General features: G+C 36.7%; 1 protein-coding gene across 1 annotated transcript in view; it reads right to left on the reverse strand.

Moving 5' to 3' along the window:
• trip4 (thyroid hormone receptor interactor 4) overlaps positions 1-20,013 on the reverse strand; it is a 61,427-nt gene that overhangs the window by 14,297 nt on the left and 27,117 nt on the right. The window lies entirely within an intron of this gene.

The raw sequence follows: 20,013 nt of genomic DNA on the forward strand, positions 1-20,013 counted from the left end.
GCTAGGAAAGAAGATGAAGCGGTGAGAGACGGAGTAGTATATATATTACAAAGTAGATCTACTTGCCCTTGTTACTGTATGAATGTGCGTGGGGGGAAAGGAGGAGTGAAAGTCAAGGAAGTCACAACACAGTGAAAAAGCTCCTTGGCATGCTCGAGGCACGATGACATTAATCTGGCGGAACTCACGCCATCTTTTCCCATGACAGATGTAACGGGATTGTTTAATACAAATGGAAGTGAGTCATGTTATTCACACTCAAACAGGCAGAAAGAGGACGCATACATGAATTAATCTTAAAGTAAATGCACCCTGTAATGTGGATGCATGACATATACGCTGAGGAAAACACACACCCGATCCATGTTATGACTATGAGGACTACCAACAATTCAGGGCGACCTATGCTATCTATATACAAACATTTCCTCGACCGGTGCAGCGCTCTTACTCAAGCAAAGACACACTTCAAACAGATGCAGAGCAAGTAAACAGAGGCAGCTGGGGGAAGGAAGCAAAGCCCCTTCCTGATTAACAGTTTGCTGTCACGTGCCTTGTGATAATACTTAAAGAGGCTAACACTTCAATCAAGCGGGTGGCAATGAGGATGGGTAGGGGTTTGCAATTACAAAAATATGCCACAGCATGCAATTAGCTTGCATATATGTGTCATTTGTTAACTTAGCTATGTTCTGTGTCACACGGTAATTACCCCCAAGCACTCTAGGCATGTGATAAATGCTTTGTGCACACTCCCTAAGCCCCTTTATCATTATTTAAAAGACTAAAGGTGACACGTTAATGTTTTCTTTGAGCCGGGTATTAAGGAATCATGGATGAATTTTGTTATGATCCGAAACTACATGCATTCAAAGCACCTACTTCACTAAGTCATCAATACAGACAATCCTGGAAATAATCATCTCTAAATATTGGCAGATGGACGTTCAATCAATATATCTCGTCCACTGTTTGTCTCCTTGAGCAATGTAGCAGGCTAAAACTGTGTGGAAGCCGATGCTATTGATTTTTTCTGTTGAAGAGAGCAGGGATACACAGAGGAGGTTCAGCTAATGATGGAAATTTTCAGAGAAGCTTCAGTGGACTAACAGCAAGCTGCATTAATGGAGCATTTGATCAATTAAATAGTTACAAATACTTCTCTTTTCTGGAAATTCCTCTGTATAAGTAGGGACGTGTAAACAAGATGCATTTGGCACATTGAATTTGTCTGTCATTTTATAATACTAGCATAATATAGACACGATACAGTATAGATAATTATTCAGTTAGAAAATTCCAGCCAGAGAAGTACTTTAGTCGCATACTGGGCTGTTTGAAGTAGCTGACACAGCCATAAACATGGCACCACACCCTGCAGTGGAATTGTAAACCAGATCATAGGTGATAATTTCCATTTGTGTGAGTTTGTGTCAAACTGAACGCTACCGGTCATTGGGAACACATCTCTAAAGATGTGTTTTCTGATCAAGAGATACAAGACATAATAGTCTTTGCACATACATTGCCAAATTTGCTTTCGATTGGGGGTGTGTCTTGAGAGTGATAAATATGTCAGTTATTCGTAATTACAAATGCCTCTGTTAAATTTGAAAGCAAATATGCCCACATAATTATAAACATTGTGCAAACACAATGCTATTTTGTGACAATAAAATTAGTGCTGAGGGAACCTGGAAAATGATTGATTTGAGAAATGGTCACATATCTCCAGGGTAGCATTTCTCTCCATTGTGTTTGTGTTTCTTAATTTCCAACAATTTGCTGAACAATCATCTCTTCCCTCTCCCAAGAAAATTACATTTACCAATCAATCCCCCTCCCCACCTAAGTACTATGATTACTTGAAAATTTCCACTTGACTAACATGATTTAAAAGACCCTTGTGATGAGAGTGAGCAGATTAGTTGTTTCTGTTGTTATTCGCAATCAACACATTGACAAATTGCTCAGATATTTGAAAAACACTATAAATACTATACTATAAACCACATAAATAAAACAGCAACTCTGCAAGCGAGATTGTTGTCCAGATTAATGGGCGACAATAAAAGCACAATTTCACACAGAGTACATCTTAACGACTCAAGTATGCAAATGAGACATATAATTCAGCTGCATTAGAAGATGGGTAGATAGCTGAGCAAGAAGCAAAAAGAAGGCAGATATTTGCTAACAGACATTGCAGCAAAGGTGAATATAATTGTTTTTCCCCTGACAAAACTGATTTAAACATAGACCTTGTGTTACTACTAAATTTATCAAACGATCCAAACCTTTTGTGCAATATATACAATTATTTCCATTCAACCATACCAGGAGATTCATGCATTGTGCAGATATAATAAATGCAACAGTTATTAAAATTATTATTTACCAAGCATTTGAATAGAAAAGAAGACGATGGAAACCCCAATGCAGCGACCTACTAGCTTGCACGTTGATTAACCATGTTATCATGATGACAACATTGTGGTCTTACAGGAACTAGAAAAATAGGAATATACTAGAATATCCTGTGGTTTACAAATACTAATGAAATGCATAATGCATTTAGAGATTGGTGAACCAATTTATCAATGGTCCTCAATTGCTTTTTTGCTACCGTTATTAAATATTTACTTGGCTGATGAAGTCCCTGCAAAAGCAATGTGCTTTGATTACAAACCATTGATAAGAAAAGGTATCACACACATTTAATTCATTAATTAATTATTTGACTGGCCATTTTATAAAAAATGCTGTTATTCTAATGTGGAACTTTAATACTGTATTTTCCATACTATTAGTCACACTTTTTCGTTTCCTAGTTTAATACTCAAGTGCGCCTTATACGTATATTTGTATTTTCTGGCTGACCACCAAAAGCCTGTTTTTTAAAGTTCTTTTTTAAGGCTATAGTTATTAAAAAAAGGAAATGATACATGAACCCAGGCCTATTTAGCCTGTTGTTCTCCCTTTAACTTCTTTTACTTTAAAGTTTATTTGTTCTTGGTTTCTGATCAATTAAACAATTGCCCTCTCTAAAATGCAACATATTTCAGTGGCGATTTATACATTTTTTGTCTACTCTTCATTGTTCAATATTTGGCTGGTGCGACTTATAGTCTGAAAAATACTTTATATACAGAGACTAATTTAAAGATGTAGGTAAAACAAAAGAGTATACCTCTTGGGCTTACTTTATCATGTATTGTATAATATAGAATGATTCAGTCTAAAACACTCTTCTTTTTTTATGACTACATATTTGTGAAGCTACAAACTTGTGTAGGATGAGACTCTACGGAAATAAGAGGAAGTTTAGCCTCCAGATCTGATTGTAAAGTGGGTCAACTATGCTCAGGGAGAATTTAACAAGCTGCTGGAGCAGCCCACTTGATAATTAGCAGGAAAGAGAAGCCATGCTTGAGAGAGGGATGTAGCATTAAGAAGTTGCTCCAAGATGGAAAATGTGCAGTTATGAAGATTAATTTACTAATTCTATTGCACATTTTACATAATCTTTTTTTAAAGAGTCGCACAGCTACATCAGTGCCTTTGGTCGTTTGAGACAGAAAAAATGTTCTGGTGTGAATACAAACGAAATTGATCAGAGAGAATTTTTTTAAATGTCCTATGTTAATGCACTTCTATCATTCTGTCTCAGTATATTCATTGGTTGGTCATTCATAGAATGTTGTAAACACAGGTTCATAAACAAGATGTAAGACAGTGATTAAGATGAGCACAAGACAAAGATTAAGTTCACAGTCATGTAGTAGTGGTTCACAGAAATGACATTCGCGCAACTCGTGTGGGATTAAATCCCCTTCAAAACTTCAAGGCCAATTGCACAGTGATTGATAATCTGTTCACGCTTCTCAAGCTATGCCAAGAGATGACAAATAAATTGTTAAACTATTGTTGTTCATCTACTTGAATTAAAAAGAAAATGAAGTGAGTTTTCCATCAAACATCTATCAAATAAAATTAAAATCTGGTAGTCTGGGTTTCCCCACTGACCCATGAGCTATGGCTTGGATAAAGCAAAAAAATATAATTGGAAGAATGAAGGAAATTATTTTCCTTCAGACACTTTCAAAGAAACAGTTTGCTTGCTTGCTTGCTTTTGGATCAAAAGCTATCCATCAATTAGTTGTAAACCACAGATCTATATAGTTCGTTTAGAAAACTCAGGCTATCCCAGACAAAATGTAAAGTGAATTATGGAAGAGAGAACAATAGACTTACTGGAATTTCAAAGCGAAAGGACCCAGACAGACCACAAAAGGGAATCTTCACTCATCAAGTGCCAGACAAATCAGAGAATGTTGCAGTGAGTAGGTGTGTAAAAATATTTTCAAAGTAAAGCTGTTGTTTTAGGCTTGTTTTGATGGCAAGTGCTTTTTCGAACTTTAATAGCTCAACAGATGTTAAAGTGAAGATCATATGACTTGTTTACATTGGCTGGCTGTTGATGGACATCTGTAGCCGTCTACTAGGAGTACAAGAAAATTTATATTTGGGTGCAAAGAGGGGTGCCCTCTCGCCACTTGCCAAGTATGACATGCTTCTCTAAAAATGACCAAAAATGGTGCAGATGGAGAATTTATTTTCTTCCGAAAATGCTTGAAAATGTCCTGAAAGGGTCGTGTCAAGCACACTAGTGGGTTTGCACCACTCAATCAGTGCTACAGGGGTCCACTTTGGGCTGCACCTATATACATGCACACATTCACAAACCAGTAAGCAATGGAATGGCTAGATAATCTACTCTACTAACAACTTCCCAGTAACCCACTAATTACTACAATGGGTTAGTTGTATTTTATAAACAGAAAGGTTGTACTGTCTTCCCCTAAAACAAATGTCAAATTTAAAATGTAACATTTTGTTTTTCGTTCAGTCATGGAATAATGTCATTTTTGTGCATGTTTCCGTTTCCTTATACTCAATTTACTTGTTTAAACATTATCATTGATCCTATTCCGCGCATTTCATTTTTCTCATCTCAGTTTGCTTGCAGAAGCTCAGGAACAATTCCCACAGGGAACTGGCAATCTCGCATGAAAAGGCTTTTCAAGTGGCATGCTGCTCAAACACATGCGCATACAAATTTGAGCTTACAAAAAAAGACTAATGTGTGTGTAATGTAATAAGTAGAGATTGAGTGGTAAAATATAGAGGAAGATTTATTTGGGTTAGTGTTTCTCCTCTATTGCAATGGATTCATGTCGGAAAGGTGGCTAACTAGGGATGCTTAATAAATCTGCCATCAAGGTCAAATAGGTTTCCTCAATAGAAAGCATTTTTTTGGCTTTTATGTGTATAAAAATGAGACAACTGGCATTAGATTCAATGTTTTGAAAATAAAAATGGATTATTACGCATGACCTAGTAGGCAATCAAATTAATATGATCTTTTGGAAAATGCCTACTTATGCTGCCAACAATTCAAATTTTGACTATTAAAATGTTCGAAAGCAATTTGCAAAAAGAAATAACAATAATTTAATGTGTCAGAGCAGATGTATAGTTAAGTACTTGAAAATTAAACGTACAAAATCTGCTTGTTAGGCATGCTTTATTCAAGGAAAAAGAAGCCAAGAGGACTGTAGTGTTTCCAGGAAAGACTGGAGTCAACTAGCTGGAGATTAAGTAAAGAGAATTTTCTGAGAGAGCTGAAAATCAGCAGCAGTTATAACCATATGCCTGTGACCCAGTGTTTTTCTTGTTAATTGTATAAAAGGGCAAGCACATCTAGTCTTTCATCCTTCTCAGTTGGGGTAAATGGCCAAATCCACCATTACAATATGCTGAATGGAATTTTGCCCGCAAAACCTATTGAGTATTAATCATGATGATGACATGGAATCTTTTATTTCTAAAACAAGTTTTCCATGTCTTTTTTTTCTTTTAAATAATTGTATTCCAACATCTGCAATACTCATTATTGGCATATTAAAGAAATAAATATTCTATTCTCCATCAGCCCTGAAAGCTCAAGCACGATTCTAATTACCACGCATGACAATTTACTCAGGGTGCCGAAGGGGTTTATTATACCACTGTATATTCGAATTAAAAACCAAGGAGAACATACAGAGTACCCAAACATTTGCATGGCACTGTACAATACTATACATTCTTGGTCTCAGTAATCTGGGTTTAGTTTCTGCTTGTGGCATGTTCACTAGTCCCAAAACATTTTAAGACATGGCAACACTCAAGAAGTGGGAAAACAAAGGTATGAATGATAATTTGTCATTAAGAACATGTTAGCGCACCTAATTTGAGAACATTATTTTCAAGGAAAAAGCAAGTGAGTTGTCTGATGTTTACTCAAGATTGGCCCAATTGCCCCACTCTTGCATGTTTTTGAAGCCGCTTTCAAATATAACCTACCACAGCATGACTGGATTATGTGACTGGAATGTACCTACGTCACGGCTTCCAGACATAGGGAAATGCACCAGTGCTTAAGCTGCCTGGCCGTGTTCAGACTAGAGGGAAATGTAGTGGTACTTACTTGATTCCGCAGTTTCACATGCAACATGGGGATAATGTCATGTATGTTTACATTTTTATATTCCGCTAAAGAACTAAAGATGATTTACCACACGTCTGACCCATTCATGTTGTTAGAATACATGATTGTAGACTTTTCATATTGTCGAATATTACATTGCTTATGCGACACATTGCGTCACCTATTTCTACAATAATCTGCAATTGGTTGGCAAGCAATTCAGGGTGTATCCTGCCTACTTTGTTAGCTAAGATAGGCTCAGCATCCCTGCAACTCTTGTGAGGATAAGCAGAACGGAAAATGAAAGAATGAAAATAAGAGGCAGCAAAAAACCCATCATACATTTACATAATGTTGCTGTAAGATTTGCAAACATTTCCTTTAGTGTTTCGTTTCAAGTAGGACACTTCCTTTCAGCAGGCAACCTAGTAACTGAATGTTACACGGTATAACGTCAACATTAATTGGATGACAGCATGTTTTAGTAGTTATTCCAAAACAGACTCACACAATTGACTGGTAACCGCTGGTATAGTAGTGTACTTAAGGGAGCAGTGTATAAAGAACTCATGAAGGTCACACAGCAATTTGTTGGTCAGTCAACAGAATTATTTTACATGCTTCCAGATCAGTACTGATACAAATTTTGAGTCTAAACTATGATGATATAATGACACAGCAAGTAAAATAATGAAGTTCCACAGCAAGCCATTTTACCATATCACCATCTTTCCAGGCAGCTTATGTTCCCGACCACCCATTACTTGCTGCCTTGCCTCATTAGCATTGCAAATACCACCTCAAGCGAAAACAGTGAAGGCAGCAGAAGAACTAGGACAGAATTAAGAGATTATGCAAGAAGCATGGATAAGTGGAAAGAACAGAGTCAACCAAAAGGGAGGAGGCTAAAAGCACATTGCAAAGCAGAAAATACCATATATTTGACATTCTTAGATTAGATATTTTCCACAGGCAAAATTCATTGTTGTCCATGACAAATCATATTGATGGACTGCTGTTAATGTCAATCAAAATCAATCTAGTGAACCTACAGTTAGGTCTTTCAGGAAGGTATACATTTAACCACATCATTTTATGGGCTGTGTTTTATGTTTCCATAACCACAGTGTTGTTGAATCAGTTCCACATGTTGACAATAAAGGCTTTCATTCCATGTCCAGTCTTATGGACACCTATGAAGGAGTGCTCAAAAATATAGTTTAGTTAGGTTTCACACAGTACTTGCAAGAAATGTGAAATTCGATTGTTTAAACAGATATGGATCGTCTGATTGCTTCACCGATTCTATCAAATAGCACATTGGAGCAATTTAAATGTGTCCCTGCCACAAAAGATTATTTTGATAGTCAACTAATCAATGATTATTTTGATAATGCATGAACTAACCGGTTCATATACATTTATCACAATTTTACTGTTTTAAATTCTGATCTTGACATTTTAGTTACAAATGTGCTATGTTTCATTGTATTCCAAAGCAAAAACATATCTTATTTTGATTGATTACAAAAATAATCGGTGCACATTTATAGATATCTACAGAAACGAGAGAATATTCACTGGGGTCAAGATTATTTGGAATCTTTTTAGGTTAACAATATTTCATGTTTTGGCCCGGTTGGGATAGATTTGATTCAATGTCACATGTGGCACCAGAGATTTTCTAAATCCTAAAGCATGTTTACATACTAGCACGAGAATCTGGTATTATTCCCCTTGTTTGTCCTTTAAGATATCAGATTTGAAAGCACAGAAAATCGTGTAAACAAAAAAAATTCGCAAAAGTATCAGAGTGGCTTTTAGAAGCTGTGAACCAACTGCGAATAGGCAGTTTCTGCAAGCATGATGTGTGTGCATCTTTCTTCTTAGTAAACAATCCCTCTATACCTATGCCCGGAGGGTAGCAAAGAAGTGTACATAAGTAATGTCACTGCCAAGGTATACCAAAGCATAGTTTGAAATAACCACATTACTTTGTACTATTATCGCAATTACTATATGGATACATTATTTACTTAAATCAATTTATCCAGGCTAACTTGGTTTGATGAGTCCAATCTTTCACCCTTAATGTAAAATTCTTAAAAACTTTCAATGTGACTTTAGCAGACAGCAAGAGGACACATATTATTCAAGAGAATAAGAGTAGCAAGATAAAATTGCTGCAGCAAACTGCACGTTACTATTATAACTGTGGTGAGGAAAATGTGTCAGTTGTCATTTTCTGGGGCATTACTGAGGGCCTTTAACACAGACAGCAATGTTGACAAACCCATGTTTTTTGTTGGTAGTGCAAGAACAGATGCACATAACACAGGTCTAGTTTGAAATGTGCACCAATGGTGGCAGGTCCGGTGTAGAAGTTTGAGCTTCATGGCATTAGCTCTGCTCAACACTCAGTAGGAGATCAAACAAAGAGCCTTATAGAGCTGTAATGCAATATTCATGGTGGGGTGTGAGTGGAGAAGTTAACCACAGCTGAATTGTGGAGTGACTTTCCAATCTTCTATCTGGGAGCAGCTGCTGCTTGAGCTTGCTCGTCTCTTGCTCAAGCAATGCCTGTTTCCTAGCCTACACTCTCTTGTTCTCTCTCCGCTGCCTCTCACTCAACCATTAATTTTTAATCACAACATAAATGGCTGCCTTAGCTGTGGCTGCCGGGAGCAGTAAGTCAAGGGTTCTTTCCTTTGGTTATGGAGTAGGAAATACATTTGAATGGATCAAACTAAACATTCAGTCTGATAGGGAGTGCTGATGGAAAAGTCCACAGGGCGCAAACCAAAATATACTTACTACTTCCATTATTGCTTTGTTAGCATTTCAAAACGTTCACGTAAATTAAGTTTATAAGAATTACATCGCTAAAACGACTAATGAATCATGTCCTTGTGACAAAATGGATGAAATTGTTTTCCTCATCTGAGTACTACTTTGTAGATGTAAAACTAAGGTTCATAACTTTAAAAATATATCATAAAGGCAAATTAAAGTAAACAATGGATTACCTTGTCATATTTCATATTTTGTCATCACTCATTTGAGATTCACAACTATTTTTTTCTCTCAGGGTAGACAACAATGTTAATTTGGAGAGTTTTCAGGGTATAAGCAGGACAAAAAATTAATGAATTGAGGTGCAATTTTTACATAAACAAAGAATGTTCTACAGGTAATGTTCATTGTCTTACAATAAAACTAAATTGATTAGAATATTAAAGACTCATGCAGTTGTTTGCCAGCCTTTTAAAAATATCTACCATCGGACCCCCCAAATATGTGATCTGTACACCCCTTGTTTGAAATTTTAATATTCCGATTATAAGAAGACTGTATATAAAAAGCTAAGCCATTTACAAGTGACATTTAAGGTTGGGTAGCTGTTGTCACCAAGGTGGAAGCACTCAGGTTTTCCTTTGCATTATTTATTTTCTATATTGGGGTGGTCTGACCCACACGTGTAATGAGAAGTAGAGTCACGGTCTGTTGGAGTCCTGAGGCAACCCCATGCGACCATATCCCTGGATCAGTGCTCAACCACACAAAGATCTTTACAGCTACTGTTTGCTCAGGATTCACTTGGACTGTAAAAGTCAAGTCTTGTTGACACATCTGTGCTGTTCCTCCCTGCGGCTAATGGCTATTACATCTGTCTGCTTCTCTTCAGTGGAAGAGGAAAACTCCAAGAATCAAATCATTTTTTTGGAAGTGGGAAGAGGAAGAACACTACTGACAGGTCATGGGCAGCCACTTCTAAGGAATAATAACTACTTTTGATCTTGCTTACGAGCGTAGTTTGACTGCATTTGAACTAACATAAGATTGATTTTCAACGAAATGTCAGAGGCCTCAAGGGAGCACTGGTAATATGTGAACGCTCCAATTGTGACTCAATTGTCGCATGCAAAACACTCATTGACTATCTGATAACCTCCTCATGTGTGAGAGAACTGTTACACATTTAAACACACCCAGAACAAGTGAGTTGTAATGTTAATGGGACTATATGTGAACATATACATGAGTTACTGCTGTTTTAATAAAAAGGTACAATTAGAAAGAAAAAAAAAATCAAAATAATTTAAAGCAACGTCATCAACATTCATTTGAGCTGCCTTGTTCTCTCTCCCCCTCGTTAAACAAACTAGCTCTCTGCTGGAGGCACGACTCGCACACATACAAACAGATGGTGTGGAAAATAATGATGTGTGGTACTGCATATTTTGCCATAGATCTGGTCCAAGTCTTGCAGATAAAGAAATGATAGATACTATGTTATATTAAATGTAAATGGTGTTTAAAAGCACAAGATCTCCTTTTTCATGACCTTCAAGTGTTTATGTGATAATTAATTTTTACATAGTAATTATTTCCCAGCCGGGGAAAAAATAATCAATAAGACAATTGTCTATCACAATGGCTTTGCAGAAAACAGATCTACATCAGAAGTATTATTATGACAGAACTACTTGAATACTTTCATATTACCAACAATAATTAATTGTTTGTCTGGCCAGGCTTATATATATACACATATATTTGCACGTATATATACACATGTATGTAGTAGTGGTTCACAGTGTGTATATATATACATACATACATATACATATATATATATATATATATATCCATATATATACACACACATATATATATATATATATATATATGTATACACACATACATATACATATATATACACATATATACATTTATATACTTATGCCTACACATATACATAAATATACATATGCATATACATAGACATATAAATATACATATACAGTGGTACCTCGACATACGATCTTAATCCGTTCCGGGACTGAGCTCGTATGACAAGTTTCTCGTAACTCGAGGTAAAGTTTCCCATTGAAATGAATGGGAAACAAATTAATTCGTTCCAACTATCTGAAGAAAACACCAAAAACAGGATATTGGATTGGAAAACATGTTTTATTTCTTATAATTCACCATCTATTAACAAAGTAATAAATAACGAGTGGTTTGATAGTAATAATGTGTTTAATAGGAGTAAAATTAGACACATTTCGCGGAGGGAAGAGAACAACACACACGGAGGCGGGGGGGGGGGGGGGGGGGGGGGACAGTTCGGGGTGACTTTCTCCACGGCAACATTGCACTCTTAAACGAACAAACAAATTTAAATTAACTTGGATAACTAAAAAAACAGACACTCAACCTTTAATGTAACTTCAAACAAAACTAAATTCTAAATTAGTTGTAATCTTTTTTACCTTACTTAGTTCTACGGGTTGACACCACCTGGCCGCTCCGCGGAAGTCTTCAAAACAAACGCATCAAGCGTTGTTTGTTTTTGTCTACCCTTCAAAATATTTCGATAATGTCGAATACAAATGTCATCATAATACGATGATGCGCGACCACTTGCCAGTTTGTCAGGGTGAGTCTTTTCAATAAAATCCGAAACCTCTTGCCACTTCGCGAGCATATTTTTGATATCTTTTGTAGCCGCCTATTCCACCGCCTCCTCGCTACTAAGTTCCGGCAACAAATGTTCACGCTCCTGTAGGTCGATTAAATCCTGTCCGCCTGGGCATTTTTTCCAAAAAAGACCAGTTTCATCGCAGTTGAAAACTTGCTGGGGGGTGTAATTTTCCTGGGCGATAATCAAGGCAAATGTCTTAATAAATTCCACCGCAGCTTTCGAATTGCAACTCGCCGCTTCTCCGTGTCGGATTACAGAGTGTATTCCAGATCGTTTTTTAAATGTTTCGAACCAGCCATGACTCGCTTTAAATGTTTGTGAAGTTGTTGAAGGCTCTCCTTTCGTTGATATCAAATCTATGTAAATTCGGCTGGCTTTTTCACAAATGGTAGACTCGGCCAGGCTATCTCCTGCTAATTGTTTATCTTTTATCCACAATAAAAGAAGGTTCTCCATCTCGTCGTGAATGTCACTGCGCCGGTGGGAAATGATAGATAGTCCTTTGGTCGGCCTCTTCTCCTTAATTGCGTCCCTCTGCTTAAGGATGGAGGATATGGTTGACGTATTCCTCTCGTATTGCCGAGCGAGCTCGGTAACACGTACCCCACGCTCATGTTTTTCAATTATTTCGCGTTTCATGTCCATTGTCAACGGTCGCCTTTTCTTAGCAAAACTTTGCCGATCCATTGTAATACGTATTGTTTACCTGGTATGTAAATGTAGACCAAGTGGGGGGAAAACGCGTGTGGAAATGCAAAGTCCGCCCACCAGTGCTCGTAGACATATTTTTTACACGAAAGAGATGCAAAAACAAAAAAATGCCATGGCGACCTGGCTTGGTCGCATCATGAAATTTTGACCGCATCACGGGCGAATTATTCGATCGAAATTTCCCCCGTAAGACGAGCATTCCGTATGACGAACGGTCGTATGACGAGGTACCACTGTACATATATTAATTAATAAATGTTCATATATAATATTCAGAGGGGTAATACTTTTTTCATGCACAGTTATCAGTGATAAGGCATTCAGTGGTGCAGAAGTGTTATTAATCTTATAGAGCAAGCATGATCTTGTGGAGGAAAATTTATTGTTCAGAGCTCCCAAGCCTGTGTGCTTTGCTTTCAGCTCAACAGCACAGCTCGTTCCTTCCCTCTCCTCTTCTACCCATTAACTGGCTGACAGAACCATAATAAACACAGCCTGTCACCTTCAAGGCCTGCCTCTCATTTACTAGAGAACACATGAAACCCTGCACTCACATTCCCTCTCTCTTCCTCCCACTTTCCTTCATTTGCTGGACTCATTGGAGCCGAAACATGGGGTTGGGCCCCTGCTGCCTCTGATGCTACAGATTTTCCTCAATATTGACCTGAAAAGGTATGAATATTAAATGGGAATATGAAGCTATTTAGCTCTCAAAACCTCTTTTGTCTCACAGCAGTGGAGAGCAGAGAAAAAGCACAGAGGAGACTAATAACCACCCTGAAAGGGAGATGGTAGGCATTTGTTGTGTCATTGTCTTCTTTTTCATTTGCAACACCATGGTGACTTCACACACAAAACAAGGTGGGATTCACAAATGTATTGCAGTTTTTCTGTTTTGGATTTTTGAATTTTCATTGATAGGAACAAGCACTTGTCACTTAAACTCTTGATTCTTTTGGAATACAAGCCAATTTTGAAGATAATACATGTGGGTAGAGTTTTTTTTATTAAAAATAATGCTACTCAGTTTGCCCTAATGGCATTAAGTGAGGCTTTAAACAATAAAAATCCTAGAAAACAACTAATAGACTAAAACATGCACAGATTCAACATTGAAACACGTATGCTTATGTCCTCTTTAGACGTTGTACTGAAAACAAGTGGTAAAGAGGCCAGTGTTTTACTTAGTGAAACCATGTTTAGTGAAACAGCTACAAAATTAAATATTTTAACATTTTTGGCCAGTACAAGAATAGAGTGGTGGTTCAATTCAGGCACCAGAGAAGTAACAGACCCGGAGAAACGAAGGCTATAGGGCATCTGGGATCATGACAGACAGGCAAATAGCTTTTAGCACTCACTATGACCTTCAGGTTATAAACAAGTGTGCACACTGATACAAATGTTCACAGGATGTGAACATAAACCATTATGCACATCCCTTATTACAGAGAGTCAGTCTTGGCTTCTTGCCATTTTAAATGTCACAGACTCCTCCAATGTAATGACTGATCAACCTCCGCTTGGCATCCAGCAAAACCTTGCATAATGTCTGAATTTTTAACCACAGATGGAGGAAGAGGAACCAAACATTTCATGATTCTAGAATCCAGGTTATATTTCATTGCAATTCCAAACAATAATGTCGATGTCTTGTAATGAGGATGTGTGTGTTTAAAATGACCATTCTTTTAAGGAAAACAAGCACGGGTGTGCGCCAGCAAAATATAGGCTAAAGCCTGTACATGACACGACTCACCTCTACTGGCTAGCACGTAACCTACAGACAACACAGGCACCAATAGCTCTGCAAATGCTTACAGGCTCCAAGGATACATTGAGACAACCTAATGCTACACAACTACTAGTACTACTAATAAGTTTTAAGACAACTGATAATAAATGATGGAGTAGGGGTACAAAGTTAGTACTTTCTCTCTCTCTGACACCCGAATTTATATTTATAAATAAATAAATAAATATGTGTGTGTGTGTGTGTGTGTGTGTGTGTGTGTGTGTGTGTGTGTGTGTGAGCAACAACTTCTTTTGTGGAGGAAAAGTGCAATATCAATCAAAACAAAATTAGACAGGTGTCATAATTTGGCCATTTTGTTGTTTTGAATACTAGCATATTAATAACAGTTTAACTGGAAACCATAATTGTCATGTAAGTTTATCACGCTGTGAACTACATAGAAAGATGCATGCAATGAGGAAAAATGTATTCAAGTGTGGCCACATGGGGCCTTCAAAAGTCTCTAAAATGACTTGAAAGAAAAGATTGTTCATCATTCTGGTTTAAGAAAAGGCTACGAAAAGCTATCTCTAAAGTGACAGGCAAAGAACATATTAAAAATGCCAAGGCGAAGGATGGTGTGAATGATCAAAGACAACTCAGTGGCCACCACCAAAGAACTATAAAATGGACTTGCTGTTGGTTGTTTCACTGTGCATCATTCAATAATTCAGTGCTCTTCACACAAGGATAAGTTGTACAAGGAGTGATGTGAATGAAGGCTTTGAAAAGCACATTTGGATAAACCAGCTTCATTTTGGAAAATATGCTGTGTACTGATGAAACAGGGATTGAGTTATTTGATTATAACTAAGGGTGATTTAGATGGTGGTAAAAAAAAACTGCATTCCACTGCACTTGCTACAACAGTAAAACTGGGGGATAGAGCAATCCTGGTGTGGGGCTGCATGGCCAGTCGTGGCAGTGGGAGCCTTGTTAAAAATGAAGGTTGCATGGATTCCAAACATTATCAACAGATTCTTGAGAATAATGTTCAAAAATCAGTCACAAGGTTGAATTTTCACCAGGGATGATTATTTCAGCAATAGAGGGACCCACATCATTGCTCAAAATCTACTGCTAGTCATTAGTCACAAAAGGAGCAAGTACAATGTTCTCAGTGCCCAGGCCTGAATATCATTGAAAATCTGTGGGATGATCAGATGATGATGCAGGCTGTCCATGCACAGCAACCATCAAATTTAGATGAATGGGATATGTAGGGAAGAATTGTCCAAAATTGCTCCACAATACAGAATCTGGATCCTCATTGGAAGTAATGTTGTTATTGTGGTAAAAAGATCTATTTTAATACTACATTATTTCATTTATTGATATTTTTATTTATTACTTTATATTATATTTTTGCACCTGTGTACCGTAATTACTCGAATATAACACGCAGATTTTTGCTATATAATTAATTCCAATAGATGGGGGTGCGTGTTATAATCAATAACTAAAATAAATTACAAATTTTTGATCGAAAAAAGCATTGTCAAACTCACTTTGACGCACGGATTTTACGTCATCTCGTAAAGCCGACGCACGGATTTTACGTCATCTCGTAAAGCCGACGCACGGATTTTACGTCATCTCGTAAAGCCGATCGAAAATCGGAAAGCCGAGATCACCACTGCCCCCCTCTAGCCTCGTACTCGTCTCAGTTCACCCTCTCTCAGTTCAGTGTTATAATCAATAACTAAAATAAATTACAAATTTTCGATCGAAAAAAGCATTGTCAAACTCACTTTGACGCACGGATTTTACGTCATCTCGTAAAGCCAATCGGATGATGTGTTGTGGGAGGAAGAGGAAGTGGATGAAGGAAGCGTGGACGTTGATAGGATTCTCAACGAAGAGATGTATGAGGAGACGGATGAGAGGACAGACAAAGAGAGAGAGGAATATCTGCAGAGACTATTTAAAGATTCTGATGCGGACTCTTCATTTGAAGGATTCTAATGAATAAATTTGTTTGAACAAAACAATCGTGAAACGAAGAAAAAAAGGTAAGATTTCTGATTTTCGTCAGCGGGAAATTTTAGGTGCGCACTATATTCGATTACTGCGTTTTTCCAGATGTTTTTGGCCCAAAATTACCTGCGTGTTATTTTCGAGTGCGCGTTTAATTCGAGTAAATACGGTAATTTTGTTTTGATGCATTGGATTGGATTGGATTGGATAACTTTATTCATCCCGTATTCGGGAAATTTCATTGTGTATTCAAACAAACTTTGTTTCACTTCTCAAATATTACCACATCGGAAGGAAGTTGATCCTAACCCCATTATTTACCGTATTTTTCAGACTAGATGCAGTTTTTTCTATATGTTTGTACCCTGTTGCTTTTATAACAATGCAGATTATTTATGGTTTTTTTTGTAAAAATATTTATATATTTTTTTAAAAAGCCAAAACCTTCAAACTTCAAAAACTGAGGATTTTATAGATGAATTATATTCAGATAATAAAGCCATAACAAAAGAATGAATTTTAAAGGATGGCTATCCAATGTTTGCTGTTTGTAGTAAACGAGCAATTCGAGAACATAGATGCTCGATCCCATTACAGAGGAACAGTTTAAAGCTATCTTTGGTTGATTTTACTTTGTTTTAGTTTAAAGAAGACAAATAGGAGGTGTGCTACAACAAAGCTGCTACACTAGGTCGTGGGCTAATAGCTGTCAACCACCAATATATCCGATGCTATGATGGGTTTTTAAGAAGACATGTTTGGTCAAAGCTTCGAAATTAAGGTGAGGTGGATTTTATGTTGACTTCTGTGTATTTTTTAAGGACATCCTCAGACACCAAGCATGGGAGTTGTAGTGTCCGGAACCCCCGAGTGACAGGCCACCGAATTTAAAGATGAGACCTCTACTCTGAGTTGATGTGTGTTCATGAGCTTCAGAAATACATTTTCATCAAACTAATATTTGGGTGTAACATCTCTCTATGTATATCCCACATAAATACACGGACACCACAAGCATATATCTAGTATATGAAAGGATTTTCTTTTGCAAAATTTGTGAAATTTGGAAAGTGAGCTCTCATCCCTGTTAATTATAATTATGGTATAAATGAAAATAATAGAAATTGTAAAGGGAGCACAAAGGTTTGTCTCTATATTATGGTTCCTATCGTGGATCACAAAACCATGATAACAAGGTTCATAAAAGAAAACCGTTTCAGAGAAATATAGCTATTCTCAAAAAGTGTTAATATTCACAACCTATATAGAAAATCCTAATTCATCTCATGCTGATATTTCAATAGATAGCAGACAAAGGAAAGGACAAAATGAATGTAAGATGGTGGGTGAGAAAGAAAAAAAAACACTTGCTCAGCTTCTATGAGTAAGATGAGTAGTGATGGCTTCACCTGTGAAAGCCATGAGCAGTGGGAATTGAGAAAGATGGGGGAGAAATGCTGGTGACATGAATATGACGACTAAGATGGAGAGCTTTGCTATGCCAGACCAATAAAAAAACTCGGTAAAGCACTATCAATGTCACCAATATGTCATGTTAAGGCAGGAACTCCCTACAACAAAACAAAAAAAAAATCTAATTGTTTAACAGATTACAGAAGTAGGGACAAACTGTCTTTAAGTGAGAATACAAACTAAAAATATTATCAAAGATTATTGGTTTACATAACTTACATTGTGTATTTAATTGGCAATCATTTATAAAATGCAAAGTTGAACATTGTATTGCCCCCTTCAGTCATTCATCTCAACATAACATAACTTACTGGAGAAATTATGGGACTGTAATGCACTGCTTGTGATCCAATAAAATGTACTGCGACATTCCAAACAGTACCAAAGCATGGCCCCAGGAGTTTAAACATAATATTGAATGATACACCTCTTTGATAGCATCTAGTACCTTTTGCAGTGTAAATCATTTTTATGTTTTAACGAAGACAACTTCTATCATTAAATTTCTCTGTGCCTCTAGTACAATTAGGACTGGAACTATGCAGTCGTGTAAAAAACACCTTTTTCATTTAGACTAATTCAATCCCAAGAACATATTTCTAATTATCATGTTAGTTACTCTAAGATTTTATATTGCAAATAGTTCTTAAGTATGAAGAGGTGCTTCAGTCTGACACCAGGCTTTTCACGAGGCACATGAGCCAAACGCTGCAACAGAGTCGTGTGCAGCCCTACCACTTTTTTTTTACTAGTCTCTGTGTGGCCCCACTTCCTGTTTTTTTTTTTTTATAACCAAGGAAATTACTAACAATGATTATCCTTAACAGAGCATATCATAGTGATTGAATATTTTTTAATGTAATTATCTAGTATATAGGCTTTAACAGTAGGGCACACGTGTCAAAGTGGTGGCCCGGGGGCCAAATCTGGCCCGCCGCATCATTTTGTATGGCCCGGGAAAGTAAATCATGAGTGCCGATTTTCTGTTTTAGGATCAAATTAAAATGAAGAGTATAGATGTATATTAAATTTCCTGATTTTCCCCCTTTTAAATCAATAATTGTAATTTTTAATCATTTTTTTGTGTTTTTAGTTCAAAAATCATTTTGTAAAATATAAACATATTTAAAAAGCTAAAATAAACATTGTTTTAGATCTATAAAAAATTGAATATTCAGGGCTTTTAATCCAGTTCTTTTAATCCATGTATAAAAAAAAAATCTAAATATTATATCTAAAATGATCCGGCCCACATGAAATCGAATTGACGTTAACGCGGCCCGCAAACCAACCCAAGTCTGACACCCTTACAGTAGGGGTTCCAAAAACAGTAAAAATAATTCATGAAAACTGGGACATAAGGGTCTAATGTGTATTCTGGGATGTAAATATCACTCAAGATGTGTGTCTATAAAATGTGTGATTATTTTATCATAATAATGCCATTCCCATCTGTTCTTTTACATTCCTTTAACAATGAAATTGTAATTAGTTCTATTATTTAAGAGAAAATCTTAAAATCTACAAAACCTAACTATGCTCTACTTCTAATTAGTAAAAAAAAGGTGGATTCACTTATTTTTCCTGGTGAAAGAAGCATGTGAATAAAAATGGCTGGGATTGAATGTGTAAATTACAAAAGCTCAATGTTGAACTAAAACAACAACTGCTGTCACAGAATAGTACCAGGTTTTGATGACCACTAATTGAAACCAAACCACTAAGTGAATGCATCTTGAAAGAAGTGCAGCTGCACAGATAATAACTCTGAAGTCTTTAGAGGATTTCGAAATATCAACAAAAGAGCTTACAGGTACATCATTTTACTGCAGAGGCAGCAGCAGAGCCCGACAATGTGTGTGGCTGCTATAATAAATCACACAACACAGCAGTAACAACATACAGAACTAGCTTATTCCCCCAGGCAACCAGACATCAAAATCTCATATTTACAGATGAAATGAAAACGTATTGTACCTTTTCGTGCTTTTTGTATGTGGCTTGAGTTCACTTTGTGTAGTTATATTTACACATTCA

Source organism: Stigmatopora argus, chromosome 2 (genome assembly GCF_051989625.1).
Source record: "Stigmatopora argus isolate UIUO_Sarg chromosome 2, RoL_Sarg_1.0, whole genome shotgun sequence".
Classification (NCBI taxonomy): domain Eukaryota; kingdom Metazoa; phylum Chordata; class Actinopteri; order Syngnathiformes; family Syngnathidae; genus Stigmatopora; species Stigmatopora argus.